The sequence below is a fragment of the Megalopta genalis genome, unplaced genomic scaffold (genome assembly GCF_051020955.1).
Source record: "Megalopta genalis isolate 19385.01 unplaced genomic scaffold, iyMegGena1_principal scaffold0443, whole genome shotgun sequence".
In the NCBI taxonomy this organism is placed as follows: Eukaryota; Metazoa; Arthropoda; class Insecta; order Hymenoptera; family Halictidae; genus Megalopta; species Megalopta genalis.
In genome coordinates, this window is record NW_027476512.1 from 15001 (window position 1) to 27500 (window position 12500).

The 12500-nt window shown below is 34.1% G+C and overlaps 1 non-coding gene across 1 annotated transcript in view; it reads left to right on the top strand.

Moving 5' to 3' along the window:
* The first annotated feature begins 12259 nt into the window (after nt 1–12259).
* The window catches only part of LOC143263273 (small subunit ribosomal RNA), a 1921-nt gene continuing 1680 nt past the window's right edge, over nt 12260–12500 (top strand). The window contains exon 1 of the ribosomal RNA XR_013036781.1: nt 12260–12500. This exon is cut by the window's right edge and continues 1680 nt beyond it. This is a non-coding gene — a ribosomal RNA (small subunit ribosomal RNA).

The following is a 12500-nucleotide window of genomic DNA, read 5'->3' on the forward strand; positions in this document are numbered from 1 at the left end:
ATACACAGCAAGGAATACGAATATTATACCAAGAGATCGAAAACAATACGCTGTTCGGACGTTTTGACTAGCCGTCGCACAGTGCAGACGCGTCGACCCGTCGCTCCGCATTTCGAGCGCAATTTCAGTGGTTTTTCAGTTCAGAAAATTACAGAGAGTGTTTGGTTGTGTTGCAGGAGTCAAACTGAATGATTTGATGCATAAAGTTTAATTAAACTCCCATTAGTTTGCCGGGAAACATCGATTCTTCCGATCTAGAAAGAGACAGAGATAGACGATCCGCGTTATGTTAAATATTTCAAGGTTCCCGATTCCACAAAATTATAAAAAGTATACGGCTGTGTAGCAGGGATCAAAACGAGTAATTTCGTGTATAAAGTTTAATTAATATCCCATTAGTTTGCCGGGAAACATCGATTATTCCGATCTAGAAAGAGACAGAGACAGTCGATCCGCGTTATGTTAAATATTTCAAGGTTACCGATTCCACAAAATTATAAAAAGTATACGGCTGTGTAGCGGGGATCAAAACGAGTAATTTCGTGTATAAAGTTTAATTAATCTCCCAATAGTTTGCCGGGAAACATCGATTATTCCGATCTAGAAAGAGACAGAGACAGTCGATCCGCGTTATGTTAAATATTTCAAGGTTCCCGATTCCACAAAATTATAAAAAGTATACGGCTGTGTAGCGGGGATCAAAACGAGTAATTTCGTGTATAAAGTTTAATTAATCTCCCAATAGTTTGCCGGGAAACATCGATTATTCCGATCTAGAAAGAGACAGAGACAGTCGATCCGCGTTATGTTAAATATTTCAAGGTTCCCGATTCCACAAAATTATAAAAAGTATACGGCTGTGTAGCGGGGATCAAAACGAGTAATTTCATGTATAAAGTTTAATTAAACTCCCAATAGTTTGCCGGGAAACATCGATTATTCCGATCTAGAAAGAGACAGAGACAGTCGATCCGCGTTATGTTAAATATTTCAAGGTTACCGATTCCACAAAATTATAAAAAGTATACGGCTGTGTAGCGGGGATCAAAACGAGTAATTTCGTGTATAAAGTTTAATTAATCTCCCAATAGTTTGCCGGGAAACATCGATTATTCCGATCTAGAAAGAGACAGAGACAGTCGATCCGCGTTATGTTAAATATTTCAAGGTTCCCGATTCCACAAAATTATAAAAAGTATACGGCTGTGTAGCGGGGATCAAAACGAGTAATTTCGTGTATAAAGTTTAATTAATCTCCCAATAGTTTGCCGGGAAACATCGATTATTCCGATCTAGAAAGAGACAGAGACAGTCGATCCGCGTTATGTTAAATATTTCAAGGTTCCCGATTCCACAAAATTATAAAAAGTATACGGCTGTGTAGCGGGGATCAAAACGAGTAATTTCATGTATAAAGTTTAATTAAACTCCCAATAGTTTGCCGGGAAACATCGATTATTCCGATCTAGAAAGAGACAGAGACAGTCGATCCGCGTTATGTTAAATATTTCAAGGTTACCGATTCCACAAAATTATAAAAAGTATACGGCTGTGTAGCGGGGATCAAAACGAGTAATTTCGTGTATAAAGTTTAATTAAACTCCCAATAGTTTGCCGGGAAACATCGATTATTCCGATCTAGAAAGAGACAGAGACAGTCGATCCGCGTTATGTTAAATATTTCAAGGTTCCCGATTCCACAAAATTATAAAAAGTATACGGCTGTGTAGCGGGGATCAAAACGAGTAATTTCGTGTATAAAGTTTAATTAATCTCCCAATAGTTTGCCGGGAAACATCGATTATTCCGATCTAGAAAGAGACAGAGACAGTCGATCCGCGTTATGTTAAATATTTCAAGGTTCCCGATTCCACAAAATTATAAAAAGTATACGGCTGTGTAGCGGGGATCAAAACGAGTAATTTCATGTATAAAGTTTAATTAAACTCCCAATAGTTTGCCGGGAAACATCGATTATTCCGATCTAGAAAGAGACAGAGACAGTCGATCCGCGTTATGTTAAATATTTCAAGGTTACCGATTCCACAAAATTATAAAAAGTATACGGCTGTGTAGCGGGGATCAAAACGAGTAATTTCGTGTATAAAGTATAATTAATATCCCATTAGTTTGCCGGGAAACATCGATTATTCCGATCTAGAAAGAGACAGAGACAGTCGATCCGCGTTATGTTAAATATTTCAAGGTTCCCGATTCCACAAAATTATAAAAAGTATACGGCTGTGTAGCGGGGATCAAAACGAGTAATTTCGTGTATAAAGTTTAATTAATCTCCCAATAGTTTGCCGGGAAACATCGATTATTCCGATCTAGAAAGAGACAGAGACAGTCGATCCGCGTTATGTTAAATATTTCAAGGTTCCCGATTCCACAAAATTATAAAAAGTATACGGCTGTGTAGCGGGGATCAAAACGAGTAATTTCATGTATAAAGTTTAATTAAACTCCCAATAGTTTGCCGGGAAACATCGATTATTCCGATCTAGAAAGAGACAGAGACAGTCGATCCGCGTTATGTTAAATATTTCAAGGTTACCGATTCCACAAAATTATAAAAAGTATACGGCTGTGTAGCGGGGATCAAAACGAGTAATTTCGTGTATAAAGTATAATTAATATCCCATTAGTTTGCCGGGAAACATCGATTATTCCGATCTAGAAAGAGACAGAGACAGTCGATCCGCGTTATGTTAAATATTTCAAGGTTCCCGATTCCACAAAATTATAAAAAGTATACGGCTGTGTAGCGGGGATCAAAACGAGTAATTTCGTGTATAAAGTTTAATTAATATCCCATTACATTGCCGGGAAACATCAATACTTCGATCGCGCGAGAGAGACAGAGAAACGAACAGTCTTTTTTTCGATTTACGGCTAAAATAAATTTTTCTCATTTTATTCAATAACATATTCTTGCTTAGATAACTTTTTTACATAGGGATTAAGCATTTAGAACGATATAATGTTTAAAATAAGGGCACTTTACTCTTGACATTTTACGGTTTTTTCAATTTTCTGAAAAATCCTACCATTAGATTTTTTTAAAAATACGATATTCTTGCTTAACTAACGTTTCTACATAGGGATTAAGCATTTAGAACGAAATCTAATGTCAGAAAATGGCACTTTACTCTTGACATTTTTCGGTTTTTTCAATTTTCTGGAAAATCCTATCATTAGATTTTTTTAAAAATACGATGTTCTTGCTTAACTAACGTTTTTACATAGGGATTAAGCATTTAGAACGATATAATGTTTAAAATAAGGGCACTTTACTCTTGACATTTTACGGTTTTTTCAATTTTCTGAAAAATCCTACCATTAGATTTTTTTAAAAATACGATATTCTTGCTTAACTAACGTTTCTACATAGGGATTAAGCATTTAGAACGAAATCTAATGTAGGAAAATGGTACTTTACTCTTGATCGGTACGTTGGGACTTAGAAAATATTCGGCCGTACGCGGCGCGTCTCGGCGCTTCGAACAGCTCCGGTGTCCCCATTATTTTCGATTTACGGCTAAAATAAATTCTTCTAATTTTTTTCAATTACATATTCTTGCTTAAATAACTTTTTTACATAGGGATTAAGCATTTAGAACGATACATTGCTTAAAATAATGGCACTTTACTCTTGACATTTTACGGTTTTTTCAATTTTCTGAAAAATCCTATCATTAGATTTTTTTACAAATACGATAATCTTGCATAACTAACGTTTCTACATAGGGATTAAGCATTTAGAACGAAATCTAATGTCAGAAAATGGCACTTTACTCTTGACATTTTTCGGTTTTTTCAATTTTCTGGAAAATCCTATCATTAGATTTTTTTTAAAATACGATATTCTTGCTTAACTAACGTTTTTACATAGGGATTAAGCATTTAGAACGAAATCTAATGTAGGAAAATGGTACTTTACTCTTGATCGGTACGTTGGGACTTAGAAAATATTCGGCCGTACGCGGCGCGTCTCGGCGCTTCGAACAGCTCCGGTGTCCCCATTATTTTCGATTTACGGCTAAAATAAATTCTTCTAATTTTATTCAATAACATATTCTTGCTTAGATAACTTTTTTACATAGGGATTAAGCATTTAGAACGATACATTGTTTAAAATAATGGCACTTTACTCTTGACATTTTACGGTTTTTTCAATTTTCTGAAAAATCCTATCATTAGATTTTTTTAAAAATACGATATTCTTGCTTAACTAACGTTTCTACATAGGGATTAAGCATTTAGAACGAAATCTAATGTCAGAAAATGGCACTTTACTCTTGACATTTTTCGGTTTTTTCAATTTTCTGGAAAATCCTATCATTAGATTTTTTTTAAAATACGATATTCTTGCTTAACTAACGTTTTTACATAGGGATTAAGCATTTAGAACGAAATCTAATGTAGGAAAATGGTACTTTACTCTTGACCGGTACGTTGGGACTTTGAAAATATTCGGGCGTTCCAATCGCTCGTCTGTTGCATCATAGCGCGTCTCGGCGCAATCGACCGATTCGCTCGACCCATTATTTTCGATTTACGGCTAAAATAAATTTTTCTCATTTTATTCAATAACATATTCTTGCTTAGATAACTTTTTTACATAGGGATTAAGCATTTAGAACGATATAATGTTTAAAATAAGGGCACTTTACTCTTGACATTTTACGGTTTTTTCAATTTTCTGAAAAATCCTATCATTAGATTTTTTTAAAAATACGATAATCTTGCATAACTAACGTTTCTACATAGGGATTAAGCATTTAGAACGAAATCTAATGTCAGAAAATGGCACTTTACTCTTGACATTTTTCGGTTTTTTCAATTTTCTGGAAAATCCTATCATTAGATTTTTTTTAAAATACGATATTCTTGCTTAACTAACGTTTTTACATAGGGATTAAGCATTTAGAACGAAATCTAATGTAGGAAAATGGTACTTTACTCTTGATCGGTACGTTGGGACTTAGAAAATATTCGGGCGTACGCGGCGCGCTCGGCGCTTCGAACAGCTCCGGTGTCCCCATTATTTTCGATTTACGGCTAAAATAAATTCTTCTAATTTTTTTCAATTACATATTCTTGCTTAAATAACTTTTTTACATAGGGATTAAGCATTTAGAACGATACATTGTTTAAAATAATGGCACTTTACTCTTGACATTTTACGGTTTTTTCAATTTTCTGAAAAATCCTATCATTAGATTTTTTTAAAAATACGATATTCTTGCTTAACTAACGTTTCTACATAGGGATTAAGCATTTAGAACGAAATCTAATGTCAGAAAATGGCACTTTACTCTTGACATTTTTCGGTTTTTTCAATTTTCTGGAAAATCCTATCATTAGATTTTTTTTAAAATACGATATTCTTGCTTAACTAACGTTTTTACATAGGGATTAAGCATTTAGAACGAAATCTAATGTAGGAAAATGGTACTTTACTCTTGACCGGTACGTTGGGACTTTGAAAATATTCGGGCGTTCCAATCGCTCGTCTGTTGCATCATAGCGCGTCTCGGCGCAATCGACCGATTCGCTCGACCCATTATTTTCGATTTACGGCTAAAATAAATTTTTCTCATTTTATTCAATAACATATTCTTGCTTAGATAACTTTTTTACATAGGGATTAAGCATTTAGAACGATATAATGTTTAAAATAAGGGCACTTTACTCTTGACATTTTACGGTTTTTTCAATTTTCTGAAAAATCCTATCATTAGATTTTTTTACAAATACGATAATCTTGCATAACTAACGTTTCTACATAGGGATTAAGCATTTAGAACGAAATCTAATGTCAGAAAATGGCACTTTACTCTTGACATTTTTCGGTTTTTTCAATTTTCTGGAAAATCCTATCATTAGATTTTTTTTAAAATACGATATTCTTGCTTAACTAACGTTTTTACATAGGGATTAAGCATTTAGAACGAAATCTAATGTAGGAAAATGGTACTTTACTCTTGATCGGTACGTTGGGACTTAGAAAATATTCGGCCGTACGCGGCGCGTCTCGGCGCTTCGAACAGCTCCGGTGTCCCCATTATTTTCGATTTACGGCTAAAATAAATTCTTCTAATTTTATTCAATAACATATTCTTGCTTAGATAACTTTTTTACATAGGGATTAAGCATTTAGAACGATATAATGTTTAAAATAAGGGCACTTTACTCTTGACATTTTACGGTTTTTTCAATTTTCTGAAAAATCCTATCATTAGATTTTTTTAAAAATACGATAATCTTGCATAACTAACGTTTCTACATAGGGATTAAGCATTTAGAACGAAATCTAATGTCAGAAAATGGCACTTTACTCTTGACATTTTTCGGTTTTTTCAATTTTCTGGAAAATCCTATCATTAGATTTTTTTAAAAATACGATATTCTTGCTTAACTAACGTTTTTACATAGGGATTAAGCATTTAGAACGAAATCTAATGTAGGAAAATGGTACTTTACTCTTGATCGGTACGTTGGGACTTAGAAAATATTCGGCCGTACGCGGCGCGTCTCGGCGCTTCGAACAGCTCCGGTGTCCCCATTATTTTCGATTTACGGCTAAAATAAATTCTTCTAATTTTTTTCAATTACATATTCTTGCTTAAATAACTTTTTTACATAGGGATTAAGCATTTAGAACGATACATTGCTTAAAATAATGGCACTTTACTCTTGACATTTTACGGTTTTTTCAATTTTCTGAAAAATCCTATCATTAGATTTTTTTAAAAATACGATATTCTTGCTTAACTAACGTTTCTACATAGGGATTAAGCATTTAGAACGAAATCTAATGTCAGAAAATGGCACTTTACTCTTGACATTTTTCGGTTTTTTCAATTTTCTGGAAAATCCTATCATTAGATTTTTTTTAAAATACGATATTCTTGCTTAACTAACGTTTTTACATAGGGATTAAGCATTTAGAACGAAATCTAATGTAGGAAAATGGTACTTTACTCTTGACCGGTACGTTGGGACTTTGAAAATATTCGGGCGTTCCAATCGCTCGTCTGTTGCATCATAGCGCGTCTCGGCGCAATCGACCGATTCGCTCGACCCATTATTTTCGATTTACGGCTAAAATAAATTTTTCTCATTTTATTCAATAACATATTCTTGCTTAGATAACTTTTTTACATAGGGATTAAGCATTTAGAACGATATAATGTTTAAAATAAGGGCACTTTACTCTTGACATTTTACGGTTTTTTCAATTTTCTGAAAAATCCTATCATTAGATTTTTTTAAAAATACGATAATCTTGCATAACTAACGTTTCTACATAGGGATTAAGCATTTAGAACGAAATCTAATGTCAGAAAATGGCACTTTACTCTTGACATTTTTCGGTTTTTTCAATTTTCTGGAAAATCCTATCATTAGATTTTTTTAAAAATACGATATTCTTGCTTAACTAACGTTTTTACATAGGGATTAAGCATTTAGAACGAAATCTAATGTAGGAAAATGGTACTTTACTCTTGACCGGTACGTTGGGACTTTGAAAATATTCGGGCGTTCCAATCGCTCGTCTGTTGCATCATAGCGCGTCTCGGCGCAATCGACCGATTCGCTCGACCCATTATTTTCGATTTACGGCTAAAATAAATTTTTCTCATTTTATTCAATAACATATTCTTGCTTAGATAACTTTTTTACATAGGGATTAAGCATTTAGAACGATATAATGTTTAAAATAAGGGCACTTTACTCTTGACATTTTACGGTTTTTTCAATTTTCTGAAAAATCCTATCATTAGATTTTTTTAAAAATACGATAATCTTGCATAACTAACGTTTCTACATAGGGATTAAGCATTTAGAACGAAATCTAATGTCAGAAAATGGCACTTTACTCTTGACATTTTTCGGTTTTTTCAATTTTCTGGAAAATCCTATCATTAGATTTTTTTAAAAATACGATATTCTTGCTTAACTAACGTTTTTACATAGGGATTAAGCATTTAGAACGAAATCTAATGTAGGAAAATGGTACTTTACTCTTGATCGGTACGTTGGGACTTAGAAAATATTCGGCCGTACGCGGCGCGTCTCGGCGCTTCGAACAGCTCCGGTGTCCCCATTATTTTCGATTTACGGCTAAAATAAATTCTTCTAATTTTTTTCAATTACATATTCTTGCTTAAATAACTTTTTTACATAGGGATTAAGCATTTAGAACGATACATTGCTTAAAATAATGGCACTTTACTCTTGACATTTTACGGTTTTTTCAATTTTCTGAAAAATCCTATCATTAGATTTTTTTAAAAATACGATATTCTTGCTTAACTAACGTTTCTACATAGGGATTAAGCATTTAGAACGAAATCTAATGTCAGAAAATGGCACTTTACTCTTGACATTTTTCGGTTTTTTCAATTTTCTGGAAAATCCTATCATTAGATTTTTTTTAAAATACGATATTCTTGCTTAACTAACGTTTTTACATAGGGATTAAGCATTTAGAACGAAATCTAATGTAGGAAAATGGTACTTTACTCTTGACCGGTACGTTGGGACTTTGAAAATATTCGGGCGTTCCAATCGCTCGTCTGTTGCATCATAGCGCGTCTCGGCGCAATCGACCGATTCGCTCGACCCATTATTTTCGATTTACGGCTAAAATAAATTTTTCTCATTTTATTCAATAACATATTCTTGCTTAGATAACTTTTTTACATAGGGATTAAGCATTTAGAACGATATAATGTTTAAAATAAGGGCACTTTACTCTTGACATTTTACGGTTTTTTCAATTTTCTGAAAAATCCTATCATTAGATTTTTTTAAAAATACGATAATCTTGCATAACTAACGTTTCTACATAGGGATTAAGCATTTAGAACGAAATCTAATGTCAGAAAATGGCACTTTACTCTTGACATTTTTCGGTTTTTTCAATTTTCTGGAAAATCCTATCATTAGATTTTTTTAAAAATACGATATTCTTGCTTAACTAACGTTTTTACATAGGGATTAAGCATTTAGAACGAAATCTAATGTAGGAAAATGGTACTTTACTCTTGATCGGTACGTTGGGACTTAGAAAATATTCGGCCGTACGCGGCGCGTCTCGGCGCTTCGAACAGCTCCGGTGTCCCCATTATTTTCGATTTACGGCTAAAATAAATTCTTCTAATTTTTTTCAATTACATATTCTTGCTTAAATAACTTTTTTACATAGGTATTAAGCATTTAGAACGATACATTGTTTAAAATAATGGCACTTTACTCTTGACATTTTACGGTTTTTTCAATTTTCTGAAAAATCCTATCATTAGATTTTTTTAAAAATACGATATTCTTGCTTAACTAACGTTTCTACATAGGGATTAAGCATTTAGAACGAAATCTAATGTCAGAAAATGGCACTTTACTCTTGACATTTTTCGGTTTTTTCAATTTTCTGGAAAATCCTATCATTAGATTTTTTTTAAAATACGATATTCTTGCTTAACTAACGTTTTTACATAGGGATTAAGCATTTAGAACGAAATCTAATGTAGGAAAATGGTACTTTACTCTTGACCGGTACGTTGGGACTTTGAAAATATTCGGGCGTTCCAATCGCTCGTCTGTTGCATCATAGCGCGTCTCGGCGCAATCGACCGATTCGCTCGACCCATTATTTTCGATTTACGGCTAAAATAAATTTTTCTCATTTTATTCAATAACATATTCTTGCTTAGATAACTTTTTTACATAGGGATTAAGCATTTAGAACGATATAATGTTTAAAATAAGGGCACTTTACTCTTGACATTTTACGGTTTTTTCAATTTTCTGAAAAATCCTATCATTAGATTTTTTTAAAAATACGATAATCTTGCATAACTAACGTTTCTACATAGGGATTAAGCATTTAGAACGAAATCTAATGTCAGAAAATGGCACTTTACTCTTGACATTTTTCGGTTTTTTCAATTTTCTGGAAAATCCTATCATTAGATTTTTTTTAAAATACGATATTCTTGCTTAACTAACGTTTTTACATAGGGATTAAGCATTTAGAACGAAATCTAATGTAGGAAAATGGTACTTTACTCTTGATCGGTACGTTGGGACTTAGAAAATATTCGGGCGTACGCGGCGCGCTCGGCGCTTCGAACAGCTCCGGTGTCCCCATTATTTTCGATTTACGGCTAAAATAAATTTTTCTCATTTTATTCAATAACATATTCTTGCTTAGATAACTTTTTTACATAGGGATTAAGCATTTAGAACGATATAATGTTTAAAATAAGGGCACTTTACTCTTGACATTTTACGGTTTTTTCAATTTTATGAAAAATCCTATCATTAGATTTTTTTAAAAATACGATATTCTTGCTTAACTAACGTTTCTACATAGGGATTAAGCATTTAGAACGAAATCTAATGTCAGAAAATGGCACTTTACTCTTGACATTTTTCGGTTTTTTCAATTTTCTGGAAAATCCTATCATTAGATTTTTTTAAAAATACGATATTCTTGCTTAACTAACGTTTTTACATAGGGATTAAGCATTTAGAACGAAATCTAATGTAGGAAAATGGTACTTTACTCTTGATCGGTACGTTGGGACTTAGAAAATATTCGGCCGTACGCGGCGCGTCTCGGCGCTTCGAACAGCTCCGGTGTCCCCATTATTTTCGATTTACGGCTAAAATAAATTTTTCTAATTTTTTTCAATTACATATTCTTGCTTAAATAACTTTTTTACATAGGGATTAAGCATTTAGAACGACATGTTGTTTAAAATAATGGTACTTTACTCTTGTGATTTTTCGGTTTTTTTTGATTATTTTGAAAAATAAATTTTTGTAATTTTTTTAAATACGATATTCGTGATCAGTGAACGATTTCACATATGGATTAAGCATTTAGAATCGTGCGGACGCGTTATTAAAAAAGTTTACTCGATGCGATGGGACTTTAAAAAGTTTGTGAAAATTTTCATATTGGGAAAAAATGTGTAATTTTTTGTCTAGTTTACGGTAGTGTAATTTATTTTAATGTTTACTATAAAAATTTTTTTCGTTCGTTCACGCGCTATGTTACAACAGCACGGCCGGGCGGTCTGTTGCCGCAGCGGTTTACACTCATAAGCGCGCGTGCTATTCGGCCGGCGGCGCCGGCGTCCTTGCCGGCCGTTCGGTATCTATAAGAGATACACGGTCCGTGCGAGGCGGACGGAGCAGAGCGGGTTTTGGGCCAATTCTACGATCTCGGTCGAGAAGCTGTCTCAGAGCTCCTTCGGGGCTTCGGTCCTGACTGTTTCGTGCCGTTTACGTTACGGACTTTTCTCCACACAGCGTGGCCACGGGTCGGTGTCTTTGACCGAATGGCCCATATGTGGCAAGCCCTACGGGGTTGGTTACCCGTATGCACTTTGTATGTATACTCGTACTCACTGAGCAATCGACTCTTCTGTCCGAGCGATGGAAAAATTTTTTAAAATGCATCTGTAAGATTTGGAAGCAAATCGTACCAATTGAAAACTGTGGCTAAAATGAATAGCCCAGTGGAGAGAGAAAACTATCAAAAAACTGATTTTTTAAATCAAGAGGTGTCAGAAATCGAAATGCCTAGCGCGAGCGGAAGAACACGCTTTCTCGCCAGTCCAGCATGTGTCCTGTCCGTTCTTCCTCGGCTTGCCGATTTTGCCCAGATCAGAGGTTTCGTGCTTCCGGCGGTCAGAAGATCAGCGTGAGCGTACGCGCTTCCACGACTATGGCATCACCCATGTACTTTTTCCTTTGAATATATTTGAGTACATAAAAAATATTAAAACATATAGAGAGAACTGTGTCTTGGATCTTAAAAATTTGTCAATAGCGATGATATATTATTACTTAACTTGAAGTATTTGTACGTTTTAGCTGGGACGTACATTTATCTTACAAGATGTTAATAGCGAGACTCTTGAAGATAAAATTATCTTGTGATTTTATGAAGGCAAAGATAGAAACGTACGAAGCTGGCGTACGTAGAAAAATGTGATTTTATGATAGAACAAAAATATAATACGTACGTTTTTGGGCGTACGGTAAAATATCTGTATGGTAGAAAAATGAAAGAAATTGAGCGTTAAAGAAGATATGTTACAAGCGCGGAATGTGGCAAAACTTGTACATATTTGAAAGAGAAAAATGGTGTGTCGACCTGACATATATATATGAAACAGGCGACGATGGAAAAGGATTTAAATTTTGTCCATTTTATATATACATATTGTATAGTTCCCTGGTTGATCCTGCCAGTAGTCATATGCTTGTCTCAAAGATTAAGCCATGCATGTCTCAGTACATGCCGTATTAAGGTGAAACCGCGAATGGCTCATTAAATCAGTTATGGTTTCTTAGATCGTACTAAAATTTACTTGGATAACTGTGGTAATTCTAGAGCTAATACATGCAAAACAGAGTTCCGACCAGAGATGGTAGGAACGCTTTTATTAGATCAAAACCAATCGGTGGCGGGT